Below are 12,673 nucleotides of genomic sequence, written 5' to 3'. Positions count from 1 at the left end.
TCTTTCTTTGTGAACATGTGGAAATTCAGTTTCTCCTCCATTACTTTTTTGAGAATTGCTCAAGCAATTGGCTCTGCTTCAGAGGGCATGCAGAGTTCCTTGCAGAATGTCCCCATGTTCACAAAGGAGAGAGCGGGGAGCCAGTCACTGCCCCCATTTTATGATGCTTATATTTCAGGGGTGGGGGCAGAAGCTAAATAGCTATTCATTCAAGCAGTCTAATTAAGTCCACTTATTCGCACACATATTCTACAAAACAATATTTAAGTATATTTGGTGTTATTACGGGTTTCTGACCAGATGGGGGATCTTACTGAAAACAACGTATTAAGATTGGAACATGAAACATATTGGAAAGGATGTGACAGATGGATCATTATTTGCGAGTTATATGGCTGCCTGCTTAGAAAAGTAAAGACGAATAGCTAAGAAACGTTTTCAGCAAGGCACGTGGATACAAGAGAATTTTACAAAAATTGGTGCACTTGTAGAGGTTCCTTCCTCTGACCTTGTCTCAAATGGTGAAGTTAGAGGTCTGGAATTGTCATTCTCTTTTAGTGGGCTTCCTCCAATACAGTGATAAGATGCCAGCCCATGCCACAGTACTTGAAATACTCATTTCTATCATCATGACTTTCTGTTGCAACAGGCGTGTCTTTAATCAGCACTTGATTTCAGGAAACTGCAGTTGGTTTCCCACTGTATTCCATGGACTGCCAGTGTGTCATTTTATGTTCTTACATGATCACCATTTCTAACATAATTAACCAGATCAAATGAACAATCCAAGTTCCTATCTTTGAGTTCTGTTGCTGGAATTGTCTATTACTACATAAGTCAGAGTCAAATTAAGAAAATATAAAATGCTCTTGGCATTTTAAACAATACACAATACAGGAAACCAAATGTATGCACAGTTGTTAGCAGTGGTTGCATAGAATATGAGGAAAAACTGGTGCAAGACTCTGAGAGGTTCAGGAATCCCTAGGGAGTAAATTATATTAGTTATCTGCAACAGCAAAATGGGAGATTCCCAGGAGGCTGCTACAAACTACCATGGTGGTAAAAGTAATGTTCACTTAGGTGGGACCATTTGCTAAACCTCAAAGAGATACACTGTAGCCAGTTTTCTTTGTGTTGGGCTTCGATTGTACCACCTGGGTTGATTGTAGGCAGGAATCACATAGGTAAGAGAGGGGAAAGCAGATCCCATCACTGGAATTTATCTCTGCTGGGGTCAATTGAATCATGGACCCCAACAAAAGATATGTTCTTAATCTTAACCCACACTCCTGAGGGTGTGAACCCATTTGTAAATAGGACATTTGGAGATGCATTCTCAATTAAGGTGTGGATTCATTTTTGAATCAGGGTGGTTCAACTGAATCAGGATAGCCCTTAAGCTTATTACTAGAGGCCCTTTAAAGAGAAACTAGAAGTCCAAGAATGTCACGGGAAGAAGCCAGAAGTCAGTGGAAACTGAGAAGAGACACACGAAGAGAGAGAGAGTCATGTGATGGGAGGCAGGTATGTAAGCCAAGGAACCTCAAAGCAAGCCAGCAACAGAGCCCTGCAGGTTTCAGGAAGAAAGCATAACATTTCATTGCCTGGATTCTGGACTTCTAGCCTCTGACTCTGTGAATGAATAAATTCCTGTTGTTAAGTCAATCAGTGGGTATTATTTTTCATAGCAGCCCTGGCAAACTAAGACATGTGCTTACCAATATCACTGCAGTATCTACCCCACAGGCAATGTTTCCATTGCCAAAGCATTGAAGTCAATGGAAAGTTACTGACTGGTCATTTGTGCTGTTTAAAGGACCATGGTTTCAAGTATGGCTTCTAAGGAAACTTCTAGTTGTGGGAAATGTGTGAGTGGTCCACAGCTGTCATGGGCAAACTCTGTCTGTTTTCTGAGTCTGGATGCTTTTCAATGGACTGTGACCCCCTCCATCTGCTCTAATCCATGCCATGCTCCAAAGTACTCCAGGCAATCACCAGATTCAGTTTTGTCCTCTGTTTGTGCCCAAGGTCACACATGTAGTTGAGGCTGTTTGTATCCATGATTATGAGCTATTATAACAAAACTTGGTGTCTCTTAAAACATAAAACCTAATGCAGTATTTCCTAAGCATGAATGTCTATAAGAAACATCTAGACAGCATCTTAAATCTCTAATGCATCCTTAGTCTTGCTGGCTGCATTGATTAATTTCATGTGTCAAGTTAGCTAGGCTTTGGTGTTTAGCTGTTTGGTCAAGGGAGCACTAGCCTGATTGTTCCTGTGAGGATATTTCATAGACGGATTCAAATCATTAATCAGTTTATTGCATCTATGGCTGATTACATCTACAACGAACAAAGGAGATCCCTGGGCAATGAGGAGGGAGAATTGAGGATTTCAGAGGTCAGAAAGTAGAATTTCTTCCTCTACTTCAGGCAGTTAACTTCTTCTGGGCAATTTGTCATCACCTTCATTGAGTTTTCAACTTGTGGCCTGCCCTATGGGATTTTCTCTTGCCAATCTCCACAGACACATGTATGTCTCATTGGTTCTGTTTCCCTAGTACACTGCCCAACCCTGGAATCACTCAATCAGAACACCTTATGATTGTTGTGGGTACAGGTGGAGAAGGCAGTGACCTGTACCTGGAAAATAACCGCAGGATATGCACCCAGCCTGAGACCAGGGTATTGCTGTCCTAATCTGCACATAGATACCAGAACATGTTCAAAGTATGCAGGGAGTTTAGAAGATTTTGAGAAACAATGAAAATGTATTTCAAAGGTTTATCTTGTACTAATAAAAACAAGCACAAATTTAAGGATTCTTCCTCTTTAATTGAGACATTTACTTGATCCAACTTCCCCACTCCAATTTTCTACGCATGACACTTCTCAGTTGTGCACCTTCAGCTTCTCTTTTGGCAACACATGCAAAATGGCATAGTGTTGTTTTGACCAAATTTTAGGTCTTGCTTTTCTTTGATCTCAGATCAGTCTCAGCCAACTCCCAGCCATCATGAGTGAAAAAATTTTCTGTTTGGGCTTAGCAGGTGTGTTCAGACCAGGGTGGACAGAGAATCCTCCTTCCTTCCAGCCTCACACCTCACCTCAAGGGGTAGCTTCAGACATGAACCTCTCTAGTTGCTCTGGCTTCATTCGGATGACATCACTTCAGTTTTATTCCAGTGCAATAAATGTTCTCAAAGTCCCACTAAAGGCTGCTGGCTTAACAGTTACATGAGCTTTCAGCAGCCAAGCCAGCTTGGAAGCAACATGGAATATTGTTTCAGTCTGACTCCATGTCCTCCCTCAATGACAAAATATTCTAGAGCTCAGGTAGGAGCTTAGATGAGGGAAAGCTGTCCTCCCTCTTCCACCCTTGATGATGTCCACTATGAATGGCTGGGTCACATTGTCCTCCAATACAGGACAACATAGTGTACAGATCATCTCTGTTCAGGAGGATCCCCTAGGCCTCTTCAGCCACCATGTCCTCTGGTCCTCAGGCTGGGGGTGCCCTGACATCCTCCTGGTTGGTTCTCCATCTCCTGTCCTGAGAGCTGACTCTGAGCTGCCTTACTCCCTGGCTGCTGGTTAGGTCAGTTCATCCATCAAGAAAGCCAGTGGGAGGTCAGAAGGAGGAAGATAATGAGGCAGAGAGTTTGCTCCTAGTTCTCTCTCTGTGTGATCATCTGTGTCCCTTAACTGAATTTCCCGGCTCCTCTTGAGTTGGCCTCTGCCAAGTTTCTCTTCTTTGAGGGCTCAGTCACAACTACCTTTAGGTCTAAGGGGTGTGTGCCCACCCTGCTGGTCCCAGCTGTTCAGTCCTGCATCATTCTTGGGTTCCCCTACACTTGGTCCCTTTCTGTATTGGGAAGTTGTCCTCCACTAAATCCTTCTGAAATGACCTTATCTTGGCTGGAACCAAGCATGGATGCATCCACCAACAAAGGATTGCTGGAAGGCTCATGGGAGGGTGCTGAGTCTGTCCTCCTCTATTCAAGCCCAGGTGCATGGGTGGATGGATGGAGTCTGTTTGTCATGGGAGTTTGTCCTGCCCACCACTGTGACCCAGGGTCTTTATAACAGGAGAGCCATCATTTTCCTCACATCCCCATCCAATGAGAGGGTTATTATGATGGGGCCACGATACCCACTTAGGCTGCTCCTGTAGCAAAGTCATGGGGGAGGTGTGCACTCTGGGAGCAAGAGTTCACTTCTGTTGCCCCTCAAGGACAGACCCTATAGTGGACCCCCAACTCCTGTTCACCCCACCCCTCAACATGTTTCAACAATGCCTATGAAAGCTCTCAGGGCAGCTCCCTGACTCTGTGTACCCCACTTCCCACCAAGTCTCACTGATCCTCTTGGCAGAGTCCACCTTTAGCTGCATCCTGGCAAAGACATGGGAGCATCATTACTCAGAGTGGTTTTCTCAAAATGAAGCAGGAAGAGGTATGGAGATTGGTAGCAGAAGTAATTGAGTTGTTTGCAGATTATATACATAGTTATTAGGACTTGGGGAACAAAGAAGGCATAAAGAAGGAAACTTGGGGTGTTTATGTTCTTGGGACATCAAATGAGAATTGCTAATAAAGGAGTTGAAGATTGGTCATATCAGACTGCATTGTTCTTGCACCTCTTGAGGTGGGGACCTTCAGTAAATTGGATTCAAGAGCCATTGTAGGCAGACTAAGGGACAAGGTGTTCCCAAAGTTCACATTGGCAGAAGGTGTGTGGGGTGGGATGAGCCATGGAGGTGTTCCTTTACATTGAAAAGATGAAGTCAGAGGAGAGAATTTGTGTTCGCCGGTCCTTGGCCTTGAAGTCTCTGGCAACTGAAGACTCTGGTCTGGTGACTTCTTTGCTGGACAGTGTGCTGAATGCCTCCTCACTGCCCATGATGTGTGAACACTATATTTAAAGGCTGTGCATGGAGTTTATGTGCTATGTCATCTGCTTCATCTCAGCTACAGGTTGTAAATGTGCATTTTCATTTGTACTATTCATAGAAAAATGGCTCACTGATTCAAAAATCCTTTACAAAAATACAACAGTAGTAGTAAAAATAATAATAAATATTACAATGACCCAGAATATATCATTAATCCTACATAGCATGTAACGTAATCTCAGGAATCTGGACTGTAAATCTATAATTGCTGAGACATGTCAAGCTTGAGGAACCAGTAAGAGGTGTGTGAACATGCACCATAATGATGGATGGCTGGAAATCCCATGGATGGCCAAGTCATCCCTTTCCCTTTCTATGGTGCATCAAATTTTGCCAGATGAGGTGTGTTTTCATCCTAATGTCTGTGGATCTTTCATACATAATGCAGTAACCTTGGTTAACACAAACATTCTTTCTTATGTGAAGTTGACTATTTGTATCTTTAAAGGTGGAGAAGAGACTCACAGTGCAAAGCCAGCATGCAGACTTGTGCTCCCTGTGACAAAACACCCCTCACCTAGTATGGTTGGATGGAAACAGTTCTGTGCAAACTGCAGGAAGTTTCTCTGCAGGTATGTGACAGGTGTATTTCTTAAAATCCAGGAGGCTATTCAATGTCCATTGCACAATTACTTTATGGACTGCTTAGAAAAATGCTATCAAGTGAACAAACCCAAAGCTTAATACTTATTTTTATGCTATGCTTATTAAGTCACCTCTTTTAGGCTGTGATGTTTAGTCTTGCATCAAGTTGGCTAGGCTATAGTACTCAGGAATATAATAATCAAATGCTAGTCTAGGTGTTTCTGTGAAGGTATTTTGTAGATGAGATTAGCATCTGTAACCAGTTGACTTGAAGTAAAGGAGACTACCCTCCATAATGTGGGTAGTGTTCTTCCAATAAGTTGAAAGCCTTAAGAGCAAACACTGGGATTTCCTGGAGAATAAGACATTCTGCCCCAAGACTTTAGCAACAATTTATATCTGAATCTCCAGGCTGTCACCTGCTCTACAATTTTAAACTTAAGACTGCAGCATCAACTCCTCTCTGACTTTTCTATGGAATTTGGACTTGCTAGTCCCAACATTTGCATGAGCCAATTCATTAAAATTTATCTGTCTATCTCTCTATCTATCATCTATCTATCTATCTATCTATCTACCTATCTATCTATCTATCTACCTATCTATCTATCTATCTCTTTCTCAGCCCATCCTGACTCAATTCACTCCACTTTGCTTTCTCAGGGTAGGTTAGTACACTCAGCCCAACACAGTCCAACCACTCATCTCAGGCCAACCCTGCTCTGCCTAGCTTAGCTCTGTCCAGCTCTTCCTTTCCCAGATCAGCCCAGCTCAGCTCTGCCTAGCATGGCCATGCCTAGCCCATCTCCACTCTATCAAACTTATCCCTGCCCAACGCAGCTCAGCTTATCCCAGTATAGCCCTGCTCAGCCTTCTTACCCCTGGCCAACCCAGCCCATCCTGGCTCAGCCCTGTCCAGATCAGCTCAGCCCATCCCAGGCCATCCCAGCTCAGCCCTGTCAAGTTTGGTTCAGCCCAGCCCAGCCAGCCCAGCCCGGCTTATCCTTGTATAGTCTATACCTGTGTAGCTTAGCCAAGCTTAGCCAAGCCCAGCTGCACCCGCCCAGCTCAACACATCCTGACCCATCTCAGTATTCCTTGCTCAGTGTAGGTGTACTGCCTGCACCCCAGGCAGTCCAACCCTGCTCAGCATAGCTTAGCACTGTCCAGAACTTCCTTGCTCAGCCCAGCCCAGCTCAGCTCTTTCCAGCATGGTCCACCCCAGCCCAGCTTAGACCACCTTACCCCATCCCAGCTCACCCAGCCCAGCCCCAGTCAGTCCAGATCAGCCCATCTTGGACCATCTCAGTGTACCCTGTTCATGTAGGTCAGTCTTTTTAGCCCAGCTCAATCCAGCCCAGTTCTCCTTAACCCTTTCCAGCCCAGTGCTGTTTTGTGCAAGAGGAAATGGAGGCCAGGATGTGCATGTAGAGCTTCCCAATGTCCATCCTGCATGTGTGCTGAGGTGAGGCTTCTCTGAGTAGTGGCTGATAGTGGGCCCAATGTAGGTTACTCTGGGCATGAATGAGATGGGGACCATGGGTCCACAAGAGTGGGGCAGGCCATTGAACTCCACTGGGCTCCCAGAGACACCCTGCTGGCCAGTACATTGCCTTTTTCCCAGGTGTCATGGCCCATGGCCCCTTTCCTTGCTCCCAGGTGCCTGTCCAGTTCAGTTCATCCTAACCATCTTAGTCCAACCTACTCAGTGTAGGTCAGGCCATTCAGCCCAGCTCATTGCAGATCAGTCCTGTCCAGCCAATTCAGCAGAGCCCAGCCTCACCCAGCACAGTTTAGCCCATCCTGGTCCATGTCAGACCTCCCAGCTCAGTGTAGATCAGTCCACTCAGCTCTTCTCAGCCCAGCTCGGTCAAGCAGTTAGCTGTGCTAAGCCCAGCCCAGTGCAGTCCTGCCCAGCTTGGTTCAGAAGTCATGGCTCAGGCCATCTCAGGCCCGTGGTACAACACTAGGACATCTCCCTGATGCCTACACCCCAGGCATGATTGGGCAGGCAGATCTGGGTCCCAGGCTGTTGCAAGCAGATCCACAGCCCAGCCTACTTCTGGAAATCTGATCTACCCCTGACTGTCTGCTTCTTGGGCCCTGCTCCCAGTCCTATTCCATCCAAGAGCCGCTTGCCTTTAAAGGTTGGTTTTGGGCAGTCTCCTGACCCTCTGTGTCCCTATGCATGTATGTTACAGATGAAAGACTTATGGTGACCAAGGGGTTCAGTCCATTCCAGAAGGCAGCTAGTGTCCACTACCCCAAGCCCAGCAGCCCCAGCAGCCTGGCCCCTCTGGGTTCCCAGGGATGGGGATACCTGAGGTCCTAGGGCTTTCATCACTAACTGCTCACTGGTTTGTCCTGTCACACCTGCTTGTGACTATCTGTAGGGTCCTTGGATATTCAGCTGGTCTCCTCCCTAGGGGTGCTCCCTGGCCAAGAGAACCCCTAGTAACCACTGATGCTATTTTTACATCAAGAGAAGAGGGCTTGTGGGGAGGGGAGCTCTGCCTCAGTGCTCTCAGCTAAAAATGGTGTGGGAACTCCCAGTGGCTGAGCAGCTCTGGAAGTTCCCTTTTCTCTCTGTTCTTGGCAAGTTGATGTAGCACCCGCCCATGTGGTCCCAGGTCATGCCCCTTGGCTAGGGATGCACAGGTGCTTTCTGGGCAGACCTCCTCTTTCCTTTTTGCCACCCTTTGTGCCTCCTCCACCAACTCCTCCTACCTGGCCTCAAGATCTGATGCCATGTGCGTGTTCCCTGCTGGCAGATGCTCAAGGTCCCCTCCGCTGGCCCTTGGTTTGGAGAGGGCAACATTGCATGGTCATACCTGCTCCTCAGGGCAGCTCTGCTATGAAAGGTCATGGCTGTTTTGTGCATGAGGAAATTGAGGCCAGGACATTCATGTAGGGCTTCCCAATGTCCATTGCGAATGCATGCAGTCAGGCTGCTCTGTGCAGTGGCTCAGAGCTGGCCCAATGTGGGCTGCTCTGGGCATGAGTGAGATGAGGCCATAGGTCCACAGCAGTTGGGTAGGCTGTTGTCCTCCCCTGGGCTCCCCAGAGGCACCCTGCTGGCCAGTGACATGCCCTACTTCTGCAAGGTGTTCTTACCCATGGATTCTTTCCTCACTCCCAGGCAGTTGTCTTTCAGCCTGGATAACCAGTGGGGCAGTCTTCACCAAGGGTACAGGGTGAGGGCAGATTTGGCAAGCAGATGCCCACTGTGGGGGAGGGCTGGACAGGGCTGTGAGGCTGAGGGCTGGTCAGTGAGTCTGCCAGGCCCTGCAGCTGCTGGTGTTTGGACTCCACAGGGTAGATCAGTGTCAGGGGCTCTGGCACCATGCAGCAGGCTGGGAGGGGGCATGGGGTGGCTCTCCAGAGGCTTCCACAGCTTATGTGCTTATGTGTGGGGAGCCTAGAGTTTCCATCAATGGTGTGGAAGAACCTGTAGACCTGTGGGCTTCCAGGAATCCCCCAAGGCCTGTGTGCACACATACATTGGGGGGCGACAGGGAACCCGTGTGCCCAGGCTTGTTGGCACAAAAGTTCCAGGAGGACACATGCAAGGTCCTTGGGGGGAGGGGAGAGCTGCTATGTGGCATCAGGACCTGGACCCTGGACTCCAGGTCTAATGGACTAGTGGTCCCTGTGTACAGGATGTGTGTGAAGAAGGGATCTGTGAAACCTGGTGCCTTCTGGTTGGGTGTTCTGACAAAATCTGGAGACCTCAAAAGGGCTACTGGATGGCTGAGGCTGTGTGGACCGGGCCTGACCTGGGGTGGGGACTGACTGAGCTTGGGGTGACTGGGGACAAGGGGGAAAGGTGAGGGTTAGTCACAGATTTGTGGTGCAAATTCTAGGCCTGGGGAAGCCACGACCCTTCCTGAAACCTCTGCCTCCCCAGGGCAGTCTGTCCCAGGTTTGTCCCTCCCCATCCTCAGCCCCAAGGATGGATGCAGTGTGGGAGGATGGATGGGAAACAGTTCTGCAGAAGGACCCATGCTTTCAGAGAAAACACAGGGGAAAGGGAGGGTGCAGAGGAGGATTTCCTCTCCCTTCTGGGCTTTCAGGTCACATAAGCTTAGAACAGTCTAGTTCAGTCTAGCCTAGCCCAGCCAAGCCCACCTCAGCAAGTGTGAGCCCAGGTTGGCCCAGGGTCTGTGTAGGTGGTCACCTGGACCACTCCTGCTCACCCTGCATCCCCCTGCTCTCTCTCCAGGCCATGGGCACTAGGCAAAGGGGGCTCAGTGCCAGCCTGCCTGCCCCTGGTTTCCCTCTGATGTCCTGGGTGCCAGGGTTCTGAGACCATGTGGGATGGTTGTGTGTGTGGCATCAGTGGGTGGGTCCCTAGGAAAGAGACTCAGGGTGCCTGCAGCCCCTGAACATCAGGTTCCCACCTGGGGTCCCTTTTTCCTGGAGAAGAGTGGTCTCCATTCCTCTCCCATGTTTCTCCAAGATAGACACAGCTGTGGGCACAAGAATCCAAGTCTCATTCTTGTTCTGGTCCTAGGAGTTGCCCTGCTACCCCAACCCTTTCCCTTCCAGTGGTGGGACTGGCTCTTGGTGCTTCCTTGCACTGGTCCCAGCAGACATGGAACTTAACCATCCTTCAGGCTTGGCCTTGCCCACCCTAGCACTGATGCAGCCCCACCCTGCTTGCTCAGGACCTCTCTTGTGTCCCATAGTGCTGTTCCCTTACTCCAGCATCTCAGCTGTGCATGTGGGTGCAAGTGTTTGCACATCTGTATGCACATGTGCACATGCACACACAGATACATGAGTGTGTGAGCATTCATGTGTTCATGTGTATGTTTCTGTGTGTTGGGTGAATAAGGAAGGGTCTTCTCCTGTACCTCCGCTTGAACTGGTCCTGCTGACTGAGAAGACCCCCAGGCAGTGTGTGAGAGGGCAGTGCTGTTCCCATGTTAGTGTGTGACTGACCTGAGCAAAGGCAGGGTTGTTTGGTGTCCACTGGGGTGCTCACCATGTTCTGTCCCATGTCAGAGGGTGTGGAACTGGGAAGGTGGATGTGGGAAAAGCCAAGCCTTCCTCAACCCAGGATGCTCCTTAACTGAGCTGGCTCAGGTGGGTCCGCAGAGCAGGGACTGAGCTGGCTAGGCAGGTCTTGAGGGCCTGCATGGTTTGAAGGACCAGCAGGAATTTGGTTGGCACCAGACCAGAGAGCATAGGAAGGGTGATTTTTGATCCCATGTGCTATTACACCCACCCTCTGAGACAAGACCAAATGTTAGGGCTTGTGTGGGTAACAAGGGACCAATGCCGGCTCATTTCAAGGGGCCATTGTGGAAGAGACCTGAGTTGCATATATTTCCTAGGCTCTTCTGGACTGGGACACCAAAGTTCAGCAGTAACTGGCCTTCTGCTCCCCCAGGTCTCACCTGGGAAGCTTAGTGCTCACCAGGTGCTCTTATGCCCCTACAACTGAGCTTTGCCCCTCTTAGGGAGCTGGATCTCAGATTTGACCTGGTCCTCAGATTTTGAGTCCAGCTGACTCCCTTGTTGTCCTTGGCTGCAACCCCAAATGTACACCTATTGACATACACAACCCAAAACTTCCCCTCTCAACTACTTTCACACACATAATTCACATATACAATTCAGCATTGCTAATTACAATGTGCCACCATCACCACCATCTATTTCCAAAACTTAACAATCAATCTAAATAGAACTTCTGTACAAGTTAGGCATCAGTTTCTTGTTCTCTACCCCAAGTGTATCCCTTGGTAAACTATACTTTAGATTCTAATTCTAAGTTGGCATATAATAATTAGTTCATATCAGTGAAATCATACAGTACTCATCCTTTCCTGTATGGCTTGTTTCACTCAACATAATGTCCTCAGTACTTCATCAATACTTCATGTAGCATCAGGACTTCATCCCTTCTTAAAGTTGAATAATGTTCCATCACAAATATATACCACATTTTGTTTATCCGTTCATTGGCTGAAGGCCACTTGTGTTGCTTCCAGCTTTTGGCAACTTTAAATAATGCTGCTATGAACATTGGTGAGCAAATATCTGTTTCAGTCCCTGCTTCCAATTCTTCTGGATCTATATCTAGTAGCGGGATTGCCAGGTCATATGGTAATTCTATATGTAGCTTCCTGAGGAACTGCCTGTCTTCCCCATAGGGTGTGCCATTTTATATTCTCATCAGCAATGAGTGAGTGTTCCTATTTCTATACATCCACTTCAATGCTTGCGATTATATGTTTTTTTTTACAGTAGCCATTCTAGTGGGTGTAAAGTGATATCTCACTGTGGCTTTAATTTGCATTTTCCTAAGAGATACTGATGTTGAGGATCATGTGCTTTTTAGCCATTTGTGTATCCTATTTAGAGAAATGTCTATTCAAGTATTTTGCCCATTTTTAAAATTGAGTGTTTTTGTTGTTGATTGTTAATGCTTCTTTATACATTCTGGATATTGGATATGTGGTTTCCCAGTATTTTCTCCTATTGAGTAGGTTGTCTTTTCATTTTCATAATAAAATCCTTTGATGAACAAATTTTTTTAATTTTGAGGAGGTCCAATCTATATAAATTTTCTTTTGTTGCTTCTGCTTTGGGTGTAAAGTCTAAGAAACCATTGTCTCAAACAAGATCCTGAGTAAGCTTCCTTATATTTTCTTCTAGGAGTTTTATAGTTGTGACAATTATTTGTTGGTCTTTCATCCATTTAGGATTAATTTCTTGGTACATGGTATGAGCTAGGGGTCCTCTTTCATTCTTTTGCATATGGAATCCAGCTCTCCCAGAACCATTTGTTGAAAAGACTATTCTTTCCCAATTGAGTGGACTTGGCAGCCTTGTCAAAAATCAACTTGCTATGTATGTGAGGTTGTATTTCTGAACTCTAAATTCAATTCTCTTGGTTAATATAGCAATCCTTTTTGCCTGTTTCATGATGTTTTGCCTACTGTAGCTTTGCTGTATTCTTTAATGCCAGGAAGTGTGAGTTCCCCAATGTAGTTCTTCTTTTTCAAGATGTTTATGGCTGTTCGGGGACCCTTACCCTTCCAAATAAACCTGATAATTGGCTTTTTCGTTTTTGCAAATTAGGCTGTTGGAATTTTGATTGTGATTGTGTTGATTCTGT

At 46.9% G+C, this 12,673-nt stretch overlaps 1 long non-coding RNA gene across 1 annotated transcript in view; it reads left to right on the top strand.

Annotated features, from left to right (window-relative positions):
* The window catches only part of LOC119515712, a 39,798-nt gene that overhangs the window by 18,415 nt on the left and 8,710 nt on the right, over positions 1–12,673 (top strand). Inside the window, exon 2 of the long non-coding RNA XR_005213128.1 lies at positions 5,408–5,531. This is a non-coding gene — a long non-coding RNA (uncharacterized LOC119515712). The remainder of the gene's footprint in view (positions 1–5,407; positions 5,532–12,673) is intronic.

Source organism: Choloepus didactylus, chromosome 19 (assembly GCF_015220235.1).
Source record: "Choloepus didactylus isolate mChoDid1 chromosome 19, mChoDid1.pri, whole genome shotgun sequence".
NCBI lineage: Eukaryota > Metazoa > Chordata > Mammalia > Pilosa > Megalonychidae > Choloepus > Choloepus didactylus.
This window is presented reverse-complemented; position numbering and strand designations above follow the sequence as displayed.